Source organism: Rattus rattus, chromosome 15 (assembly GCF_011064425.1).
Source record: "Rattus rattus isolate New Zealand chromosome 15, Rrattus_CSIRO_v1, whole genome shotgun sequence".
Taxonomy (NCBI): domain Eukaryota; kingdom Metazoa; phylum Chordata; class Mammalia; order Rodentia; family Muridae; genus Rattus; species Rattus rattus.
This window is the reverse complement of record NC_046168.1, coordinates 65,726,253-65,749,406: the sequence shown is the minus strand read 5'-3', so window position 1 is coordinate 65,749,406 and position 23,154 is coordinate 65,726,253. Positions and strand designations below refer to the sequence as shown.

At 46.8% G+C, this 23,154-nt stretch overlaps 1 pseudogene; it reads left to right on the top strand.

Annotated features, from left to right (window-relative positions):
* Window positions 1–3,248: 3,248 nt before the first annotated feature.
* On the top strand, window positions 3,249–3,673 carry LOC116884405 (annotated as a pseudogene).
* Window positions 3,674–23,154: the final 19,481 nt, after the last annotated feature.

Sequence of the window (23,154 nt, the reverse complement as noted above, 5' to 3'; positions counted from 1 at the left end):
TGCAGAATGGGAGTCATGTTAACAATGCCTTCTTTATGGCGTTGTTGTGAACACAAAACAGATGCATGAATGAAGCAACTGTCGTTTATCTGTTTATAATTCTGCGGCTGGGGCCAAGCTCAGCAAGGACAGCTAGCTCAGCCCTACGCCCACCAGTAAACTGAAACTGTCTTAACGGAAACCGGAAGACCCAGTTCAACAGCTCTCAAATGGCTGGCAACTGGGTGTCGTTGGCAGTCATCGTAGTGTTATCCTGTTGCCCCCCAACTAGGACTTTCCAGGTTGCTTCTTGGACTTTGTAAACAGCATGCCACCCGTGTTGTGATGTGTATGAGGTATGGGGAATGGGGTGCCTCCGAGGGCCCATGCTGAGGCATCCCTACCCTCTGAGGGCCCAGCCACACAATGGTATAGTACAGAACAGAGTTTATTTAGGGGATGGGAAGGGGAGTTGAGAGGGGAGTAGAGACAGAGAAAGGCAGAGTGAGCAGAGCAAAGAGGAGTAGAGAAGTAGAGGCCGGCCATAGGCATGTGGAGAGAGAAGGGGAGGGGAATGGTGAGAGAGGGCAAGGGACAGGAGGACAGAGCTAGAGCAGGAAGGCAAGAGCAAGTGAGAGTGGAGGGGGCGAGCAGCCCCTTCTACAGTGAGTCAGACATACCCGGCTGTTGCTAGGTAACCATGGGGCGGAGCTTAGACAAAATGCTAACAACCCATGGACTAATTATCAAGAGCATAGTAGTAATGACAGTGCCTGCCTTTAATCCCAGGATTCAGAGGCAGGGAAAGGTGGATCTTTGTGGGTCCATGGCTAGCCACTAAGGAGTTCCTAGTACATGGGCCAGCCAGGGGGCTACAGAGTAAGAATCTGTCTCAAAATAAACAGGCGAAAAGCCTTCCTCATGAAGGCAAGGCTGAAGTCTAACAAAGAGACCATTCCCACCATTGGTTTGTTCTTTGGCCAGCTCAGAATAGAGATGGTGGGGGAGACAGTGTCCCTCTCCAAGAGGCCCTGACATAACCACCGAAGGAAGAAAAGAATTGATATTGACACAAGACAGCCCCCCAGGGTTCCTGCCGTCCCCTATCTTGGCCAGAGGAAGGCCTGTAACATTGATTTGTCACAAGATGGCTTGGAGAGCTGCCAGGAACCAGCATTTGACTTTCCCCCTGATGTGATTAGTCATGACATTCCAAGCAAACATTAAGCTCTTTGAGGGCAGGACTCGTATCCACAGCGCGTGCGCGCACATACACACACACACACACACACACACACACACAATTTGCACACTATAAAGGCCCCCATAAAGATGTGCTACGTGATTTACTTTCCTCAGGCAGCCCTGGGATTGGAAGGGAAGCATAAGAGTTGCTTTCATTGAATTTTTGCACAAGGGCAGGCTCAGCAGGCTCCTGGGAGACTCAGAGAAACAGCCCTTTGTTCTCCAGCCCTGCCCAGAGCTGGGCCAGAGCCTTCCAGAAGGGCGAGCTCAGTGAGCAGGCTGAAGCCTGTGGAGGGCGAGTTGAGGAAATTCCATTCAAGACCCTCATTTCCGAAACTGTTCCGTGATTAGTCTGGCTTTGTGTGGGTCCCCGTTCAGCAGCCGAGAGGCCAGCTGAGGGTCATAAAAAACACCAGGGATATACAAAGGCAGGCCCCTTTACAGCCCCGAACAGGAGGTTAAAGGATTTGCTCTTTATTTACCTCAGCCTGAAGACAATTATCCCAATTACCTAAGGAAAAAAAATTTTCCCCTAAAGACTATTTTTAAGTTCATTTCTTTCCCAAAGCCGGGCGCATATGGTTTTTTTGTTTTGGGGCTTTTTTGTTTTGTTTTGGTTTTTTGGGTTTTTTGTTTGTTTGTTTTTCCTTTTCCCTTTGGTTTCAAGGACACACACTCTGTCTCGCTGGCAGGAAGGGCAGTCTGGGGTCACAGGTTAGAGGACTGGGGAGGTCAGGGGCCACCCAATGGTTGCCAAATCGAAGTCTCACTATTGCTCCAGGCCTGGGTCTTACATGGAGGACTGAGCCGAGGGGCTGTCGCTGCAGTTCAAAGGCCACCAGTCTGGTTTCCTTGGCTTAGGGTTCAGCCTTAAGCGAGCCAGTGCATTGCCTCATGGGTAGGGAGGGTGTGGGGTGGGGCCAGTGCATTGCCTCATGGGTATGGAGGGTGTGGGGTGGGACTCAAACACTGGGCAGCTCAAAGCTTCAGAGCTGTGCACGATCACACTGTTTGGAAGTAGAAGATCTTCAGGATGGGTGCCAGGGACAGAAAAGGCCCTGTTGACTCTCAAAAACCGTAGACTTCTGTCCAGAATGCCTAACTGTAGAGTACCAAGGACCAGGTGAGAGCTCGCTCTTCAGGGCCCACTCGGTTCAGCCCAGTTCACAACACTGGGGTCCTGAAATGGACTCCATGTTCTTCTACTTCCTGGAAAGGGGAGCGGAGGCTGGAGCATGAACTGGAAAGTAAAAGACCCCCAAATCATCCTAAACATTATCTATGCTGATATTTTAAAATCTACCGTAATCTACATTTACACTTATTAACACACTAACACACACACATACACACATACATATATATATTTATATATATACATACATATATTTATACATACATACATGTATTTCTTTTGAGATGGGTTCTTATGGTCTGGAGCTTGCTATGTAGGCCAGGCTGGCTTTAAACATACAGAAATCCGGCTTGGGCCACCACACTGACTTATTTATATTTATATTTATATTATTTATATTTATATTATTATATTTGTTGACTGTGCTAAGAAACGTTGTTGAGGGGAGCATGTAATTCAGTTGTCTGGAGTGAATGAAGCCCTGGGTTCCAGCCCAACACTGCATACACTGATCCCAGTGTCCACTAGATAGAATCAAGAGGACTGAAAGTTCAATGTTGGGCTGGGGAGATGGCTCCCGGATTAAGAGCCCTGACTGCTCTTCCAGAGATCTTGAATTCAAATCCCAGGAACCACGTCGTGGCTCACAGCCATTTGTAATGAGATCCGATGCCCTCTTCTGGTATTTCTAAGACAGCTATAGTGTACTCACATACATTAAATAAATAGCTCTTTAAAAAAAAAAATTCAAGGTCATTCTCAGCTGTACAGCTAGTTCAAGGCCAGCCTGGGATCCATAAAACCTAGTACCAAAATGGAAAGGGGAAAAAAAGAAAAGGAAAAGACACACAATATAAAGTGGTCCACACTACTCTCTCTGAGCTTCGCCATGCTGTCCAAAGACGACAAGAAAAAGAAAGATGCCGGAAAGTCGGCCAAAAAAGACAAAGACCCAGTAAATAAATCTGGTGGCAAGGCCAAAAAGAAGAAGTGGTCCAAAGGCAAAGTTCTGGACAAGCTGAACAACCTCGTCCTGCTTGACAAAGCTACATAGGACAGACTCTGTAAGGACGTCCCCAACTATAGCTTATTACTCCAGCTGTGCTCTCCGAGAGACTGGCGAGTCGAGGGTCTGTGGCCGGGGCAGCCCTTCAGGAGCTACTTAAGGTAAAGGACTTTATCAAGCTGGTTACAAAGCACAGAGCCCGAGGAATTGATACCAGAAACACAAAGGGTGGAGATGCCCCAGCTGCTGGTGAAGATGCACGAACAGGTTCAATCAGCTGCACATTTGGGACAATAAAACTTTATTGAATCAATAGGGAAAAAAACACAGTATTAATAGTTATTCTATTATATAGAATAATTCTACACACACGCAGCGGTTGGAATGTAAACATATGGATGGATGGATAGATGGACAGATGGATGGGTGGATGGATGGATGGATGGGTGGATGGATGGATGGAAGGGTGGATGGATGGATGGGTGGATGGATGGGTGGGTGGGTGGATGGATGGATGGGTGGATGGATGGGTGAATGGATGGATGGGTGGATGGATGGATGGAAGGGTGGATGGATGGATGGGTGGATGGATGGGTGGGTGGGTGGATGGATGGATGGGTGGATGGATGGGTGGATGGGTGGAGGGAGGGGTGGATGGGTGAATGGGTTGGTGGGGGGAGGATGGATGGATGGGTGGGTGGATGGGTGGGTGGATGGATGGATGGATTAATAAATAAATAAATAAATAAATAAATAAATAAACAGTAGCCATTGCTAGCAGCCTGTGGTGGTGCACACCTGTAATCCCAGCCCTTGGGAGATAGAAGCAAGAGGATGAGGAAGGAGTTCAAGGCCAGCCTGATCTCCATAAGACCTTGTCTTTATAACAATGCAGGAGCAGGGGTACTCGTTGCACGTGTGCTCGTGCCCGCAAAACATCCATACGTATAAAATAGAAACAAGCAAATAATCCCCATATTCCACGATGCAAAAAAAAAAAAGAGCTTCAAAGAACTCATTAAATGTCTGGTATGGTGAGGCCTGAGGGTCAGGGTGCTCAATGGTAAAACGTGGCCTAGCATGCCTGAAACCCTGGGTTCAATCCTCACTACTGGAAGAAAAAAAAATAGAGCAGCAGTTCTCAGTCCGTTCAGGAGTTCTGTAACAATCCATGGTTTGTTTCTCCCCTTCTAGCCTAAATTACTGCTTTCTACAAAAGGGCCCAGAGAACCGATACCTGAAAACCACCTCAGGTGGTTCTGGAGACACTTTTCAGGTAGCCCTTGCCCGCACTTTAAGAAGCATTTTGTGTGTGGGCGAAAGGTGCTTGTCACCCAGCCTGACAACCTGAGTTAAGTCTCCTCCTCGCCTGAGGAAATCGGAGTTTACTATCGCTCTGGGAACACCTCACTTGCTCCACAGCGAGCACATACCCAGAGCTCACACAAATACGCGAACGTAAGAGTCGTAAAGAGGCGCTTTGTGTAAGTGCCTCCTGAGCTAAAGAAACAGAACCACGATTATTAAATCTACCCCCAGACTGTACCCCTCAGAGGTCATCTCTCTCCTTTCTTTCCTGCTCCTGCTGCATTCTTGGTATGCATCAGAACCAGACCCTTAAGCAAGCTACACTCGAACTCTGACTCTGCGTTCCACCCCAGGCTGAGGCCTTTTCTGACGCTGAGGCTTTTGTGACGTTTGTGTTGCAGAACGTCACAGGGTGGCTGAGGTTCCGAGCTGGGGTTTGCTCCTCACTTGTCTACCACCGTGGGCTAGCAGACAGCCAAGCCTTGCTCTCTTGCCTGCTAGTGTTCTACTGGCCAAGCAAGCGCGGCCACATACAAGATCCTTCTGAGGAAAGAGCTGATACCAGGCACTATCTCAGAGGCAAATGCTTTCCGTAAACCAAGAGCCCACGAATTATGGCCTGCAGGCTTTAAATTAGGTCTGCAGTCTGAGTTTATATAGCCTCCGAAGAGTATGAACGGCTTTTACATTTCTTACAGGCTGTAGAGTGAAATAACAAAGTGAACTTTCAGCAGAGACTCTGTGTGGCTCTCGAGGCCTAAAAAGTTATAGCCTCAGGCTTAAAGACAGAAGTGTGTGGATGCCTGCCATGTGCCATCAAAAGGGCAAGGGAAGGTTTTGGAGGCAGGATTACCACACGCACAGAGGTGGGTGGTTTTATATTTGTGTTTCTTTCCAAGTCAAGGGAGAATTTAAAGGTGATTCTCTGGGCTGAGGGAGGGGGTGTGGCTTTGATGGTAAACACACTCCATGCTCTGGGTTCTATCTTTACTACCAAAAAGAAAAAGAAAGGAAAAACGGATCATTGACAACCGAGTAAAGTGGGGGAATAGAAAAAAAAAAATAAGCAGACAAAACTCCAGTAAGAGGGGTGTTAGGTAAAGGTGACAGTCTGGGTGAAGGATCTTTGAAAATAAAGAGTGGCGGGTAAGAACATTTTTTTTCCTTCTACTCATCTTAGATTCAAGGCTAAGGTCCCTGTGACAAAAGACAGAGCAGCAAAAAAACAAAAAACAAAAAACCATGCAGACTTAATTATGAGTTTTGTAGGAAATAAACACCTTCATGAGGAAATGACTCATACCGTTAAGTCAGCATATTTATGTTACGTCTGAAGAGTGGGCCGTTGTATGAGAAAGCTAAATGTGCCGTCTGAAGGCCACACACTGGGAACTGGGCAAGGCCTGTTTGTTGGGATTCTTCTGAGTCCCTGGGTGGCCATTGGTGTCAGGATGGTACGGCCAACCTTAGGGGCTGCTTCACATCGAGTCCAGGGGAAGCATTCCCTGGTCTTTGTTTCATTTTTATTTTCTGAGACAGGGTTTCTCTGTGTAGCTCTGACTGTCCTGGAACTCGCTCTGTAGACCAGGCTGCCCTTGAACTCAGAGATCTGCCTGCCTCTGCCTCACAAGTGCTGGGATGAGAGGTGCACCCTGTAACCAATGCTAAGCACTTTCCTGGGTTTGATAACACTTTTCACAGGACAGAGGCAGGTCGGAGAGGCCTCCCTTTACGGGCTCTTTCTCTTTTCAAAATCTCTTCAACTTAATATATTTTGCAGTTGTGTGTCCTGAGTCAGAGTGACCAGCATGCAATTAACAGTCAGGTATGCCAGCCAAGTATGGGTGGGCACGTAGGCCACATGTCCCTACAGCATGCATGACAGGATCATAAAATAATTGAATGTGGCTTAAGAACTGGCTTAGCAGCTAAGGGCGCTACTGACTGTGCAGAGAACAGAGTTCTGTTGCCAGCACTCACACTGGGCAGCAGACAAATGTTTGCAACTTCAGTTCCAAGGGATGTATGTAATGCCCTCCTCCAGCCTCTACAGGCATGTGTGGCACGCACGCGCGCGCGCGCGCGCGCACACACACACACACACACACACACACACACACACACACACAGAAATAAAAATGATAATTTTTAAAAGCAAGAGAAAAAAAGCCAGGTGATGGTGGCTTACACCTTTAATCCCAGCACTCAGGAGGCAGAGGCAGGCAGATCTCTGTGAGTTCGAGACCAGCCTCGTCTACAGACAGAGATAGTTCCAGGAACTACGCAGAGAAATCCTGTCTCAGAAATCAGAGAGAGAGAGAGACAGAGAGAGAGAGACAGAGAGACAGAGAGACAGAGGCAGAGACAGAGAGAGACAGAGACAGAGAGACAGAGAGAGACAGAGACAGAGACAGACAGACAAAAAGACAGAGAGACAGAGAGACAGTGAAAAAGACAGAGTTTAGCGGAATGAAGTTAAAGCTGAAACAGGAATCTGCCCACTAAAGAGAAGGACAGGGCTGGAGAGATGGCTCAGTGGTTAAGAGCACTGACTGCTCTTCCAGAGGTCCTGAGTTCAATTCCCAGCAACCACATGGTGGCTCACAACCATCTGTAATGAGATCTCTATTCCTGCACAAACGTCATGACCAAGAAGCAAGTTGGGGAGGAAAGGGTTTATTCAGCTTACACTTCCACATTGCTGTTCATCACCAAAGGAAGTCAGGACTGGAACTCAAGCAGGTCAGGAAGCAGGAGCTGATGCAGAGGCCATGGAGGGATGTTACTTACTGGCTTGCTTCCCCTGGCTTGCTCAGCTTGCTCTCTTATAGAACCCAAGACCATCAGCCCAGGGATGGCACCACCCACAATGGGCCCTCCCGCCCTTGATTACTAATTGAGAAAATGCTTTACAGTTGGATCTCAAGGGCGGCTCCATTCTCTGTGATAACTCCAGCTTGTGTCAGGTCGACACACAAAACCAGCCAGTACAACATCCAAATATCAATGTTTTTGGGAAAGTGAATTGATGGGATTCAAAGCCATCCCCTCCCCAACTTTCCAAAGATCTCTTGGTCAAAGCCAGTGGACACGATTCCTTTGCCTTTCCCATCAGCCAGTAGCCCATCCTCCACTCATCCTAGCTTCCGTTCTCGCAGGCCCTGGAGAAGGGAGGAGTCTGTAGGTGTGCTTTCTAGATGATGTCCTCAGTCATTTGTGATAGGGAAGGTCCTGAGGAAAAAAATCTTCCGAGATGAAAGAGAAGGAATTAATCTGTTCCCTAGACAGGGCCGGCCTCAGCTGGCTGACAGCTTCATCTCCCCAGGGTTCCCAAACACTCCTTTCATTTGAGTGCACTGACTTTTATTCAGCACTGTTGGAAAAGGAAAAAGAAAAACAGAATTTTAGATAATTGCGCAGTAGCAGCCTCTTTCGCAGTAACAGATACAGTCTATTATTGTGATAAAAATAAACAGGGAAAAGCTTATTAATTTTTAGAAACAAAGGGCAGTTAGTTCTATTTCTACTCTTTAAGTAAATTTTTAGTCCTTTATTTTTTTTTTCTCTCCCATTGATTCTGGTGTATTTAAGAGGGGGAAATTGCTCTCTTAAGCACATCCATCCTTCCATAGAGCATTGCTAATTCGAGGGGCACCTAAATGTTGGAAATAATATCATTATCAAAGCCACGAAGTTTAGCCAGACCCCAACCCTCTTCGCTACAACCTAAAGCCCCTCTCTCTTCTCTTCTAAGAACATCTCAGAAGAGATTTTTTTTTTTTCAGTGATTTCCCCCATGTTTCTCTTATTCTCTTCAAGAATAGGCTATTGTGAAGGTTCTGGAAGCTAGCGACTCTGTTTCTGTATGATCTACCTCAGAGGAGACTCTCAGGAAGCTTGGTTTGGTTTTCTATGGCTGCGTTAACAAATGACCACCACCGCTGGCTGTTTAAACAACTCCCCATATGAGGCCACAGTTCTTCCCACAGGTCCGGAAATCCCAGCAGTCTCTACTGGAGCCTGTGTTCTGGGTCTCACAGCGGGACACCAAAATGCTGCTGGCCAGCTGAGGGCCTGGAGAGAGACTCACTTCAGTCCGAGGTCACTCAGATTGTTAGCAATGTTTCGTTCCGTGCGGCCACAAGGCTGAAATCCCGTTACCTAGCAGCCGTCAGAGCGTAGGCAGCCAGGGCTGCTCTGAGGACAGTGCGCACGCCCTCCATCTTCAGGCACGTCCAGCCTTCCTCCTCCCATAAGTCCCTCTGACTCGCCCTTTTGCGAACTGTCAATAAAATTTTGCTTTCAATGTACTCGAGATTGGATTAGACCCACCCAGATAACCTCCTTTTGATTAAATCTAGTTTAACTGATTAGGAACCTTAACGACATCTGCGAGCTGTTTCTGATACTTAATGGACTAGACGGGGCTCTGTCTATTCAGGACCGAGAGTGAGTGTGACGGGTAGAGGGCATTTGAGAATGTGTCCTGAGAATATACCCAGAGCAGGAGGTCCAGGGAAGAAGGATGCTGAGCTCGGCAGTGTCTACTTAGGTAAACGCTGATCCCAGCTGGGCACCTTGGATAAAGGCAGACAGAATTGGGTGCCTCCCCCTCCCATACACTGTTCATCGCTCAGTCCTGAACATGTCCACCACTTAAGGTCAGCGGTCACGGTGGAAGAGATGGATAGGGGTGGGGCATCATTCTTTGGCTTTAAAAGAAGCCATTTCTGGGGCTGGAGAGATGGCTCAGTGGTGAAGATCACTGGCTGATCTTCCAGAGGTCCTGAGTTCAAATCCCAGCAACCACATGGTGGCTCACAACCATCTGCAATGGGATCCGATGCCCTCTTCTGGTGTGTCTGAAGACAGCGACAGTGTACTCGCATACATGAAATAAATAAACATTTTTAAAAATTAAAAATGAAAGAAGCCATTTCTGAGCCAGCGAGATGGCTCGTTGGGTTAACAACACTCACTGCCAATACCTAGGACCACGCCGTAGAGGAGGTGGAAACTGGGTCCTGTGAGCTCCTCTCTGACCTCCATACACATGCAGCACACTTACATGAACACACATACTACAAAATAAATATAGTTAAAAGACCACATTTCTCCTTTCACAACCTCATCCTGAAGAAGTACTTCTCAACCTTCCCAGTGCAGCCACCCTTTCCTCACGTTGTGAAAACCCCCTGTCTTAGTTAGGGTTTTACTACTGTGAACAGACACCATGACCAAGGCAACTCTTACAAGGACAACATTTAACTGGGGCTGGCTTACAGGTTCAGAGGTTCAGTCCATTATCATCAAGGTGGGAACATGGCAGCATTCAGGCAGGCATGGTGCAGGAGGAGCTGAGAGTTCTACATCTTCCTGTGAAGGCTTCTAACAGAATACTACTCCAAGGCAGCTAGGATAAGGGTCTTAAAGCCCACATTCACAGTGACACACCTACTCCAACAGGGCCACACTTTCTATCAGTCCCTGGGCTGAGCATATATAAACCATCACACATACACCCCAAACATAAAATTATTTCTGTTGCTATTTCACAGCTGTGATTTAGCTACTGTTACGAACTGCAAATATCTGTTATGCAGGATATCTGATATGTGACCCCGGGAAAAGGATCATTTAACACCTCTGGGGGTCGAGACCCACAGGTTGAGAACCATCGCTGTAGGGCTAGCCTCTGCTCACACCTAGGGTTTTTGTGTGACGATGAATATATCCCACTACCCCCATCCTTGTTTTCTTGTTTTTGTGTCTACATTTTTTATTGTGTATGTCTGCACACATGCACACGTGTGCATGCACTCATACCACAAGTGTAGAAGCCAGACAACCTGTGGGGAGTAGTTCTTTCCTTCCCCCATACGGGTCCCAAGGATCAAACTCAGGTTACCAGGCTTGGCAAGCAGGCACCTTTACTCACCAAGCCTCCTCATATGCCCTGTTTGTTTGTGAAACAAGACCCCATGTAGCCCAGGCTAGCTTCCAAACAACCATTCATTGGAGGTCGCCCTTGAATCGTCATTCTTCTCTCCTTGTCTTCTGAGTGCTAGGATCATAGATAACACCACCATGCCTGCCTGGTTTATGTGGCTTAAAGATTGGGCTCTAGAGGCAAATTTTTCAACCACCTGCCCCTTATTCGGTTTGTTTGGTTGGTTGGTTTTGAATCAGCTTTTGCTCCATAGTCTAGGCTGGCCTTGAATTGTATAGGTAGCCCAGGATGGACACTGCTCCATCCTTCGCCTCGATCTCCCAACTGCCGAGACTACAGGTCTGTACCATCTTGCCTAATGCCTTTTTTCCCTCTCTTTAAACCTGTGGTTCTCTTCACAGCAGTGATCACAACTCTCTCTCTCTGCACCCGTGTCTTCCTCCCTTCCCCTGTCTTCCACAGCACTGAACATCTTTCTCCTCCCCGAGCAGACATGACTAGTCCAAGCCCTGCCCCAAATGCCTCTATTTCTATTTCTCTCCACAGGTTTTTCTGGCTGTCCGAGTAGCATGTTCAGCTGAAGACAGTCTCGAATCAATGAGAGTGACGATGGTGAATGAGTCATTACGCTTTTTTAAAAATGTCTATTATCCTAAAATATCAGCACAGGCCCCTATCTAATTATAGGGTCCGTTCACGCATAGCCTCATTTAATCCATCCTTGGGGATCCCAAAGATAAATACGAGCAGTATAAACATTCTTCCCAGGGGTGGGGAAGAAGTGTGCTTATTAAGGAAACTGGGACGTCTCCTTCCTTTGGGATAAGGTTTGCCAGTCCTAAAACATCTTTTAAGAATCAACAACTAGCAGTACAAGCTACTGCCCAATTTCCTCCTCAGGACTCTGGGTCCGCCAATCCGAAAAGCAAGCGGTAGAATTCTCCTCTTTTGTGGAAAAACAGCTTTCTCATTGTTTCCCACTCAAAGAGACACTTAAGTTTGCTTCCCACCAGGTTTGGAGCCGGTGCCTAATGTGGCTGAAAATGCTTTGAGCCCACAGAGGAAGTCCAATGCCCCAGGGCTGGGGATTGAATGGCTGCCTTGTTACCAAGGGCCTTCTCCTTTGTCTGCCTTCGATCTCAAATGACATGTTTGGACACAAAGCCTCTTAGGTAGAAATGACTACATTTGCCAGTGCTCTAATTTAGACCACGGTTTATTATTTCAGAGGTGTTTTTTTTTTTTTCTTTCTTTTTCATGATTAGACTTCAGTGAGATTTTACAGCTGAATTTACAGCCCTCATTTAAAATTATTGTGTTTATTGGTATTATTGCTTTTTTTTTTTTTTTTTTTTTTAGGTTCCCTTTGACAGAGAGCTTTCTGCCTCTTTCCAGTGAACATCATCGCCTTGCTGCTGTCAAGGCCATTTTTCTTAACCTCCCTGAGATATTTATCAAGAGGTCTGTTAAACCTTTCTGTGTGACAGGCACAGAGAGGAGCGGGTTGATAGGGTGGGCGGTGGGGGAAGGCAGCCTCTTCAGGGAGCTGAGGGAAGAGAGGCCACTTACCTAATAACTCTTCTCAGGCCAATAGATTAAGTTCTTTTGGAGCCGTGGGAAGGTTTGGACCAAGAGATCCAGGAATACACGTGTTTACGATGCAGTCCGTGGTCCCCACCATGTTGTTCTTTATTAAGTTATTCTGTTATCCTGATACTCCTGCCCCTGAGGCCTCACTGACTGCCATTTTCGGCAGAAAGTAGTTAGAGATTATGTCACCCTTTACGGCCTTTTGTCCTTCCTCAACCTCAGCAAAAAGACTGAGACATCGAGGTCTCAAACCACCCCCACAACTAAGACGTCCATTAACACATCAAAGCTGATGCTGGCCCCCAGGTTCTCTCAGAATCTCTCAGTCCCTTAGCTGTTCCAGAGCCCTCTGTCTGCCAGCCTGGGGGACTGGGCAGGGTTACCCTTCCACCAGCTGCTCTTCCCCATGTAACCCAGCCATTTTGGCTATGCACTCTTTTGCCTTTTTGAGCCCTTTGGAGGCCTCCTGGCCTCTGAGTATCTGGCTCTCCCTCTCCTCCCTCTGCTTGTTCTATGTGACTGTTTGCTGGTCTCCCTCAGGCTGCACTCTCCCAGATGCCTCTGCCTCCAGCTACGCTCTCCTTCACATGGACAATAATACTTCTCCACCATCCCTAGGAGCAGTCATGTTCTCCTTTTGTTTGTTTTTGTTGTTGTTGTTGTTTTTGTTTGTTTGTTTGTTTTTTATCATTCATCCACTCAACAACCATGTCGACTGTTCTGTGATCTTGATGCCCTGCTAAGGTCTCACTGACAGCAGAGAGAGACGCCTTTACTTGGGACAGCCAGCTCTTGGAAGTAGCATCTAGCCCATATTTCACAGGTACACTATCCAATATAGATCCCATGCTAGAAGCCACCTTCTCTATCTGGTTCTTGCACTCCAGGGGACCATGTTCCTCTGCTCGTCTCAAGTCCCAGATGACATGATAGTCCCACATGTCTGAGTGTGATCAAATCTGCCCTTCCGGAGCCTATCCACCCTGCTCAGCTTACCTTGCTGCCCTTCCTGTGAAAACCACCCACCACCAACTCTCCTGTGGGCCCCACCATATGGTACCGCCTGGCATGGCGTGCCTCCTGTTGCTAGGAAACCTCAAGCGGAAAAGGATTCCTTCCTTGTTTCCCTAGAATTTCACATATCCCAGACTGGCTTTGAACTGATTCCATAGCCAAATGTTGTCTGTCTGTACTGGCTGGTTTTGTGTGCCAACTTGACACACGCTGGAGTTATCACAGAGAAAGGAGCCTCCGTTGAGGAAATGCCTCCATGAGACCCAGCTGTAAGGCATTTTCTCAATTAGTGATCAAGTGGGAGGGCCCCTTATGGGTGGTGCCATCCCTGGGCTGGTGGTCTTGGGTGCTATAAGAAAGCAAGCTGAGCAAGCCAGGGGGAGCAAGCCAGTAAGTAACATCCCTCCATGGCCTCTGCATCAGCTCCTGCTTCCTGACCTGCTCGAGTTCCAGTCCTGACTTCCTTGGGTGATGAACAGCAACATGGAAGTGTAAGCTGAATAAACCCTTTCCTCCCCAACTTGCTTCTTGGTCATGACCTTTGTGCAGGAATAGAGATCTCATTACAGATGGTTGTGAGCCACCATGTGGTTGCTGGGAATTGAACTCAGGACCTCTGGAAGAGCAGTCAGTGCTCTTAACCACTGAGCCATCTCTCCAGCCCCTTGTGCAGGAATAGAAACCCTGTCTTAGTTTGTTTTCTAGTACTGTAATAAAACACCAGGCCCGAGAACAACCAGAAGAGGAAAGAGTTTGTTAGGCTTACACTTTTCAGTCATGGGCCATCATGAAGGGCAGTCAACAAAGCATGAGGAGCTACATTTAACTGCCAGAAACCTGGCTTTTGAAAGCGAGGCAGACTTGTCATCCTTGGCAGCAAATGAGAAGCTCACATTGTTTGAGGCCACAGAACCACACTGGTAGGCAGAGAGCCAAGCTCGGGTCACTACTACTGAAGGGCGACCCGACTCTAGGCTTTCGGTCTCGTCGTGTGCTTTTCACCCTGGCCACTTTATAAGGTGATGCCTCCTCAACTTTTTCCAAAATACTTTCACTGTCCACCACGTCAGGTCCGGAGTTAAGAGGTGAAGATGTGGGTGTCGTGATTCCTTCTCACCTCCTCTAAACATGCCAACCATTCACCATCTTCATCGGAAGCATGGGAGAGTCTTTAAGCCTGAGCTTGGTGGCAGTCACCCATAGGAAGTGGGGAAGTGGGGAAGTGGGGACGTCACCAAACCCCCACTTGAGAGTCAGCACACTCCCTGCTGCTCCCTTCCAGCTCGATTTGCCAGAACTTGTGCAGTCTTGGTCCGTGCTAGTGCATCGGTTCTCAACCTGTGGGTCGTGACCCCTTTAAGGGGTCAAACGATCTTTTCACAGGATCACCTAAGACCATTGGAAGTACCAAATATTTACATCGCAAGTCGTAACAGTAGCGAAAAGACAGTTACGAAGTGACAACTAAAATAACTGTACGGTCGGGGTTACCACAACACGAAGAGGAGTATTAAAATTTCTCAGCATTAGGGCGACTGAGAACCACTGTACTAGAGTATATAGAGGAAGGAGAGCTACCTGAGGTAAGTTATCCGGCTATGAGGAAGAGTTATCATGCACACTGAGGCAAGGTTTTCCAGGAGGGGCTGCTTTGGGGTCTCCTAAGGTCCTGAAAGTAAGCCAAACTCATTAGTTCACATAGTGTGGTGTTTTGAATAAAAGTGGCAGCTTAGATTCATGTATTTAAATGTTAGACCCATGGGGCACTATTAGGAGGTGTGGCCTTGTTGGAGTGGGTGTGGCCTTGTTGGAGTGGGTGTGGCCTTGTTGGAGTGGGTGTGGCCTTGTTGGAGTGGGTGTGGCCTTGTTGGAGTGGGTGTGGCCTTGTTGGAATGTCACTGTGGGGCTGGGCTTTGATGTTCTCAGTGCTCAAACTTTGCCCAGTATGGCTCATGGTCTCTTTCTGCTGCCTTCAGATCAGGGATCAAGTTGCAGAACTCGCTGAAAAGATGGCTCAGTGGTTAAAGGCACTGGTTGCAATTTCTAGGGTCCTGAATTCAATTCCCAGCCACCACATGACATCCCACAATCATGTATAATGGGATCCAGAGCACTTCGGGGGCTGGAGAGATGGCTCACTGGTTAAAGGCACTGACTTCTCTTCCAGAGGTCCTGAGTTCAAATCCCAGCAACCACATGGTGGCTCACAGCCATCTGTAATGGGATCTGATGCCCTCTTCTGATGTGTCTAGGACAGCTACAGTGTACTCATATACATTAAATAAATAAGTAAATAAATTAATTAATCTTTTTTTTAAAGGGCTGGAGAGATGGCTCAGTGGTTAAGAGCACTGAGTGCTCTTCTAGAAGTCCTTGGACACCATGCTAGAGGCAGATAGAATGTTTCTGGTCTGTGTTTGCCCATCCTCCCTACCTGCCCTGGGGTAAGTGAATATGTGTTGTTGTTTTTTTCAGGACATGTACAGGAAACACCTCTAACAGTGGTTTGAACCATCAGTGGGTTCTCCTGACACTAAGTATCCACCCTCTCGGTGCTCTCTGAGCTGTGTGTTGTGGCCCTTCCTGAGCATGGGCATAGATAGTCTGCACACAGAGAGTTTGCATTCTAACCCCAGACCTATGGTTAAAATAAAAGGAAGACTTCAATGTAGAGAAAGACTTAGTCAGCTGACAAATTACGTGGTTCAAAATATCCAGGTAGAGGGCTGACAAGATGGCTCAGTGGGTAAAGGGAGCTTGCCACAAAGCCCAAAGACCGGAGTTCCACCCTTCATATGATGAAGAGAGAGAACTGACTCCCACAAGTCGTCCTCTGAACTTGTCACATGCCCCTGCCAAACACAATGTAATTTTTAATAATATTCAGACAAGGGGCTGGAGAGATGGCTCAGCGGCTAATAGCACTGACTGCTCTTCCCGAGGTCCTGAGTTCAAATCCCACCAACCCCATGGTGGCTCGCAGCCATCTGTAATAGGGATCAGATTCCCTCTTCTAGTATGTCTGAAGACAGCGACAGTGTACTGACATACATGAAATAAGTAAATAAGTAAATAAATATCTTTTTTAAAATATCCAGATAGAAAGATAGGAGGAGATCATCAAGAACTTACCAGGACAAAAGAGCTTGGTTGAGATGTTGAAGGGTGGGAAAGGTATTTGAGCAAGGAAAGGGGTAAGGGGCTGTTGAGATAAAATAATACAAGGCACAAGCTTGACCACCTGAGTTCAACTCCACAAGCCCACGTGAAAAGCCGGATGTGGTGGATGTGTACAGCAAAATAGAAGCACAGACAAGGGCTGGAGAGATGGCTCAGTGGTTAATAACACTGACTGCTCTTCCAGAGGTCCTGAGTTCAAACCCCAGCAACCACATGGTGGCTCACAACCATCTGTAATGAGATCTGATGCCTTTTCTGGTGTGTCTGAAGACAGCTACAGTTTACTCATATACATAAAATAAATAATAAGTCTTTGGGCTGGAGAGATGGCTCAGTGGTTAAGAGCACTGACTGCTCTTCCAGAGGTCCTGAGTTCAAACCCCAGCAACCACATGGTGGCTCACAACCATCCGAAGTGAGGACTGATACCCTCTTCTGGGTGTCTTCAATGACGGTGTAGTCATATACATAAAATACATAAATCTTTAGAGGTGCAGACGGGAGGACCAGCCGGAACACGCGAGCTCCTCAGTGGCAGTGTCTCATAGCCGGGTCTTTACTAGTTTGCATGTGTGGAGAGAACGTTTTGTCGTTTTTAATCTTGGGAAGAATGGCGGTTGGCTTTTATAGTCAATGAGCCTGTTGAGAAGGTGTTTAGAGAAAGCAGTTGACTGGAAATTATAGCTGGCGCCATTTACCACAGAGGCAGACAACTTGGAGCGAACAAGAGCTTGTTTCAATGTGTGCACGAGGTTTGGTAGGAAAACAAAAAAAGGAAAGGAAGACCCATGGAAAAATCCAGAAACGGAGAGAGAAAGTTGGCTTGAGGGCCAGCCCGTGTGAGAGAGACCGTGTGGTGCTGACAGAACACATTGAGCGTCATCCGGAGCAAGCTCTAAGTTCTTCTCTTTTCCCCATTTCCTATGCGACTTACATGCATCACATTCCCAAGAACAGCTTGCGAGATGCCAGAAGTTTCCTTGGATAGAACGGAGATGGACATGGAACCCACTTCGAAACCTTGGCTAGCTTCCGTGGAGATGAGAAAACGCTCACTTTAGCCAAGTCCAGGAGGGTCTCATTCGTTTTCTTGGCTAACATTGGAAAGTGAGTTCCTTCCTAAGGCTACATTTTCAGCCTCATCTACTGGAGCAGCAAAGCAGAACAGAAAATCACAAGTGTTGGTAGGGCTACCAGAAAAACCACTGGTGGGCATGTTGGGAAATGCTGATAATAAGGACATGGTGAGTAGTGGCTTCATTGGGAAGCCACTCCCATGTTTGGTATTTCACAGGGATTGAATATGGGAAAGTAGGGAGTGGCCATCTTGCCTTGTGTGTTGTGTTACAAGGGTGCGGGAGCCACTGAGCCATAGTTCCTAACAGGCAAAAACCTGGAACATTCTCCTTGTCTGGCAGCAGGAGAACGCGTGAGGAGCCTGTCAGGTATTCACAAGGAGGAACAAGACACAGCCCTGGGCACAGGCATGACGGGGATGATGGTGACACAATGCTGAGCAGAGAGGCTTGGTCTGGTGTGACTCTACCCATATAAAATTCTCCAGCAGCATGACTAAACATTAGGTGGGAAGGGAAGTGTTCACCGAGAAGCCGGTTGGAGGGGAACAGTGGGCTGTGTATACTGTGCATGAGATAGGTCTTGACATGGAGGCAATCATCTGTTTCTTAAGAGCTCTCATCTTAAAGGGAATATACACAACAGGATGATCTCCAATGTAATGTTAAGCAAAGGAGACTCGACCTGGTGTCTTAGTTAAGGTTTTACTGCTGTGAGCAGACACCATGACCAAGGCAACTCTTATAAGGACAACACTTAATTGGGGCTGGCTTACAGGTTCACAGGTTCAGTCCATTATTGTCAAGGCAAGAGCATGGCAGCATCCAGGCAGGGATGGTACAGGAGGAGCTGAGAGCTCTATGTCTTCATCTGAAGGCTGCTAGTGGAAGACTGGCTCCCACTAGGCAGCTAGGATGAGGGTCTTAAAGCCCATGCCCGCAGTGACACACTTATTCCAAAAGGGCCATACCTTCCAGAAGTACCACTCCCTGGGCTGAGCATATACAAACCACCACACCTGGTATGACTGTCTATATGAAGTCCCTAAAAGAGAGCAGGAATGATGACTCAGGCATTAAGGCACTCCCTACTCTTCCAGGAGACCTGAGTTAAGTTCTCAGCACCTATTCTAGGGTGCTTACAACTACCCAGAATTCCAGCTCCGGGGGGATCCAGTGTTATCTCCTAGCCTCCTTATGAGCCTTTACACACATAGTACAGACAGACAGACCCACAAATACTTTAAAAACTCTCAAGCAGAAAACGTAAACATTTAAGGTACATCCGTAGGAGAAAAGTAACTATGAAACTTATGGTAGTGGTATAGGGGAAGCTTGACAGTTCCTTTAAAATTATCACTGTCATATGAACCTAACAGATCCTCTACTCGATGTGTATCCAGGAGAAATCAAGGCAGGGACTCACATCGATACCTATGGTATGACAGGTCTTTCTGTATACCAATAAAGTTATCTGTGTCTGTTCCCTCAACTTCCCTGACTTCTATTCAATAATCTACCTTACCCTCATTACTTTCATCAGATTTATTTAGCTTCTAGAAGATTCCCTATTTTCACCTCCCTTTCGCCTTCACCCTCCTTCACACTGCGGCAGCATATGGCTTCTGGAGTAGTTTCTATTTCAGATCCTTCTCTTTCTTGTGCACTCACTTGCCTGAGTCCTACTTCACCGTGTGTGTGTGTGTGTGTGTGTGTGTGTGTGTGTGTATGTGTGTGTGATATTGTATATCATGCTCATATGTATGAGCATTGTGTGTGAGTGAGGAAACACGTGTCCCCCAATATGTCTGTATGGTGAGAGGACAATTTTCAGGAGTATCTCTCTTGTTTCTTTTTCTTTCTTTTCTTTTTTTTTTTTATCTCTCTTGTTTCTAATGTACCACACACTCCAAACTTGCTGTCCCACAATCCTCCAAGCTCCTAGATCACACTAGGAGTGCTGGGGTTGCAGATGTGTACCTCTCTAGCTTTTTTACATAGGATCTGAGGATCCAACTCGGGCTGTCTGGCTTGCACAGCAAGCATATTTACCTGCAGAGCAATTCCACTCACCCACTTTGTCCTACTTCTCTTTTGCCATACATACTGGCTGGTTTTGTGTGTCAACTTGACACAAGTTAAGAGTCCTTAGAGAGAAGAAGCCTCCCTTGAGGAAATGCCTCCATGAGATCCAGCTGTAAGGCAATTTTTCAATTAGTGATCAATGAGGGAAAGCCCAGCTCACAGTGAGTGGCTCCATTCCTGGCCTGGCTGACCTGGGTTCTAAAAGATAGCAGACTGAGCAAGCCATGAGGAGCAAGACAGTAAGCAGCACCCCTTATGACCTCTGCATCAGCTCCTGCCTCTAGGTTTCAGCCCTGTCTGAGATCCTGTCCTGACTTTCTCTAATGATGGACTGTGGTCTGGAAGTGTAAGCTTTCATCACAACTATAAAACCCTAAGACACTATTCTACAAATCCAGCTGTCCTTGAGTTATCCCTTTCCTGATCACTATATACTACTGGCTTAGACGTGTACCCCTGAAAGAGGTGGGTCTCTATTAGTACTGTCTGTCAGGTATTGTCTGTGTTGTCCTGTGACTCTGATTCTCACTACTCTAATGGGTAACGGATCACCATTGTAAACAGAAATAGAAGGTTTGTACCAAGCATACCAAAGTTGAGAAGCGAGCTTTAAGTTTTGCTGATTCAGATTTGACTCTAAGGAGATTTCCATTCCTGAGATAAATGTCATTAATCCACACATGATACATGACTGCGATCAGTGCCGAGACACATTCTGACAAATGCGTGGTTAGAGCTGGCTGTGGAAGAGCACACCAATCTAATCCCAGAATTTGAGAGGCAGAGGCAGGAGGATAACTGCCGATTCTAAGCTAGCTTAATCTACATGGTAAGCTCCATGCCAGCCAGGGTTGCATAGTGAGACCCTGACTCAAGCAAGCAAACAAACAAAGCATGACCAGGCAATCCAGTGACAGTGCAGGCATCATAGAGCATCCGTGGACAGCATACAAGAGCTGTGACGTCGCTAGGCAGCACAGTTTTGTGGCACCACTTTCAAATATTTATTGTTACTGACCAACACATGGGTATGCAACACATTTCCCCAATAAGTCATCTTTAATTTATGAATCAATGTTTCAACACTCGATCTCTCTCTCTCCGTCTGTCTGCCTCTCTGTCTGGAATCCCATGTCTACAGATTAGCTTCTCTCTCTCTCTCTCTCTCTCTCTCTCTCTCTCTCTCTCTCTCTCTCTCTCTCTGGATGTCTCATCCACCCTTCAAATTCAACCCAATCAAAAACTGCATAATTGGGTTGGAGAGATGGCTCAGCCACTGACTGCTCTTCCCAAGGTCCTGAGTTCAATTCCCAGCAACTACATGGTGGTTCACAACCATCTATAATGGGATCCAATGCCCTCTTCTGGTGTGTCTGAAGACAGCGACAGTGTACTCATATACATTAAATAAATAAATAATAAATAAATAAATAAATAATTAAAAACATAAATAATTAACTTCCTCTTCTTTACTGCACTTTTGTCTCTGTGATCCCTCCCTCTCCAGTTCTATCATGTTCAAATGAGTCTCTTATCACCCCTCCTTACAACCGTAGCTCTGGTCAGACCATCTGTCTTAGTCAGGGTTTCACTGCTGTGAAGAGACACCGTGACCACGGCAACTTCTATAAAGGACAACATTTAATAGGGGTTGGCTTGCAGGTTCAGGGGCTCCGTCCATTATCACCATGGCGGGGAGCAGGACAGCGTGCAGGCAGACACAGTGCTGGAGAAAGAGCTGAGACTTCTACATCTTGATCCACAGGCAGCAGAAGGGGACTGTGCGTTACACTGGATGTAGCTTGAACATAGGAGACCTCAAAGCCTGCCCCCACAGTGACACACTTCCTCCAATAAGGCCACACCCACCCCAACAAGGCCACACCTACTGATCGTGCCACTTCCTATGGACCAAGCATTCAAATACATGAGTCTATGGGAGCCATACCTATTCAAACCACCATAACCACCCTACTGCTTTTCCACACCGCTGCGATGGCTGTGCTGTGTGAACTGTGCACAAGGCGGGCAGGCACTTGAACTCCAGCTGTCTTACATTCTCAGCAAATGCTCTTAGCCACTGAACTATCTCCTTGGCTCCTGCAATAGCTCTTTAACTAGTTCTCTCGACTTACTCTTGCCTCCTTTCACCTCAGAAGGGAAAACTGTAATCCTTTTCTTGCCCTTGACTTTCCTTTCACAAACATACATTGCCATGTGGGCTCATGGCAGCAGAATAGACCCAAATTCACGTCACCATCTGACCCACAGTTCATCTCTTACCGTCTTCCGGCCCCAAGCTTCATCCATGATACTTACAGTTATTCTGACTCTGGAAGCAGCAAGCCTGCACGTCCTCACACTTTTTTCTCCTTGGTGGTATGCCTCTCTTTGCTAAAGGAAGCTATATACTTCTCCAATCCCATTCCCAATATCTCACTGGTTAATCCCATATCGCTCTCTTCCCACGGTTAATGGCACCCTGCTTATCCTACATATTTGTTTGTACCTCGGATGGCCATTGCCTAAGGAGCTGGCAGTTTGCTTTGAAGGAGGCTGTAGGCAGCACGAGCGTGCAGAGTGTCCTGTCCAATGGCTCAGCTGTATGTCTCAGCAGCTAGCGTGGTGCCTTGGAGAGATACAATGTTTGCTAAATTGGAATGTATTGCAAATTAAGCAGTTGGACTCTGAAAGGGGCAGGAATGATGTTGGACTCGGTAAATTTAATGTAATCACATTTTTATGAACACAGAGACCTTATCAGCATGTAAAATATTACTGGAGGACTTGGGGGGGCGGGTGTTGTGATGCAGAAGAATATTCCATGCTCTTTGCCTTTTTGCCATAGTGTTCCCAGTACAGACCCACCTTGGCGAGCCTATCCCACAGAGGGAAATGCAATGTCAGAAAGGCTGATGCTCTCTCTCTCTCTCTCTCTCTCTCTCTCTCTCTCTCTGTTTTCATTCCTTCACTTCTCTGGCCCAGGGAATTCCAGTCATTTTAGAAAGAAACATATCCTGTGTATATTTCTAATGTAGCATTCATCATTTTGGGTTGTTATTATTGCTTAAAATTTCTTTCTTTTGAGTTCAACAAACTCCTTACAATCAGGGTACTGTACCTACTATGTGTGTCTGTGTTCAGCATGTTGTTCTGAGGTTTGCATGGACACACGGGTACATGGAAGGACGAATGACGGGCAGGAGGGATGGCTCAGTGGTTAAGAGCACTGACTGCTCTTTCAGAGGTCCTGAGTTCAAATCCCAGCAACCACATGGTGGCTCACAATCAACTGTAATGGGATCTGATGTCTTCTTCTGGTGTCTGAAGACAGCTAGAGTGTACTTATATATAATAAATAAATAAAGGAAGAAAGAAAAAAAGGAAAGAAATTTTAAAAAAAGAAGGATGAATGGCAGTTGAGAAGAACTATCATGTTTCTTTCCAGCTATACACTCACTCAGAAGGACATGACTCAATTGATCATCAGAAGGGCCCACATTACCCACAAAGCAGCTCATTTCAACTTCTGCCGTCTAGAGAACACAAACTACATTTGGGAAAGGGAGTCTCAGTTATATTGTTT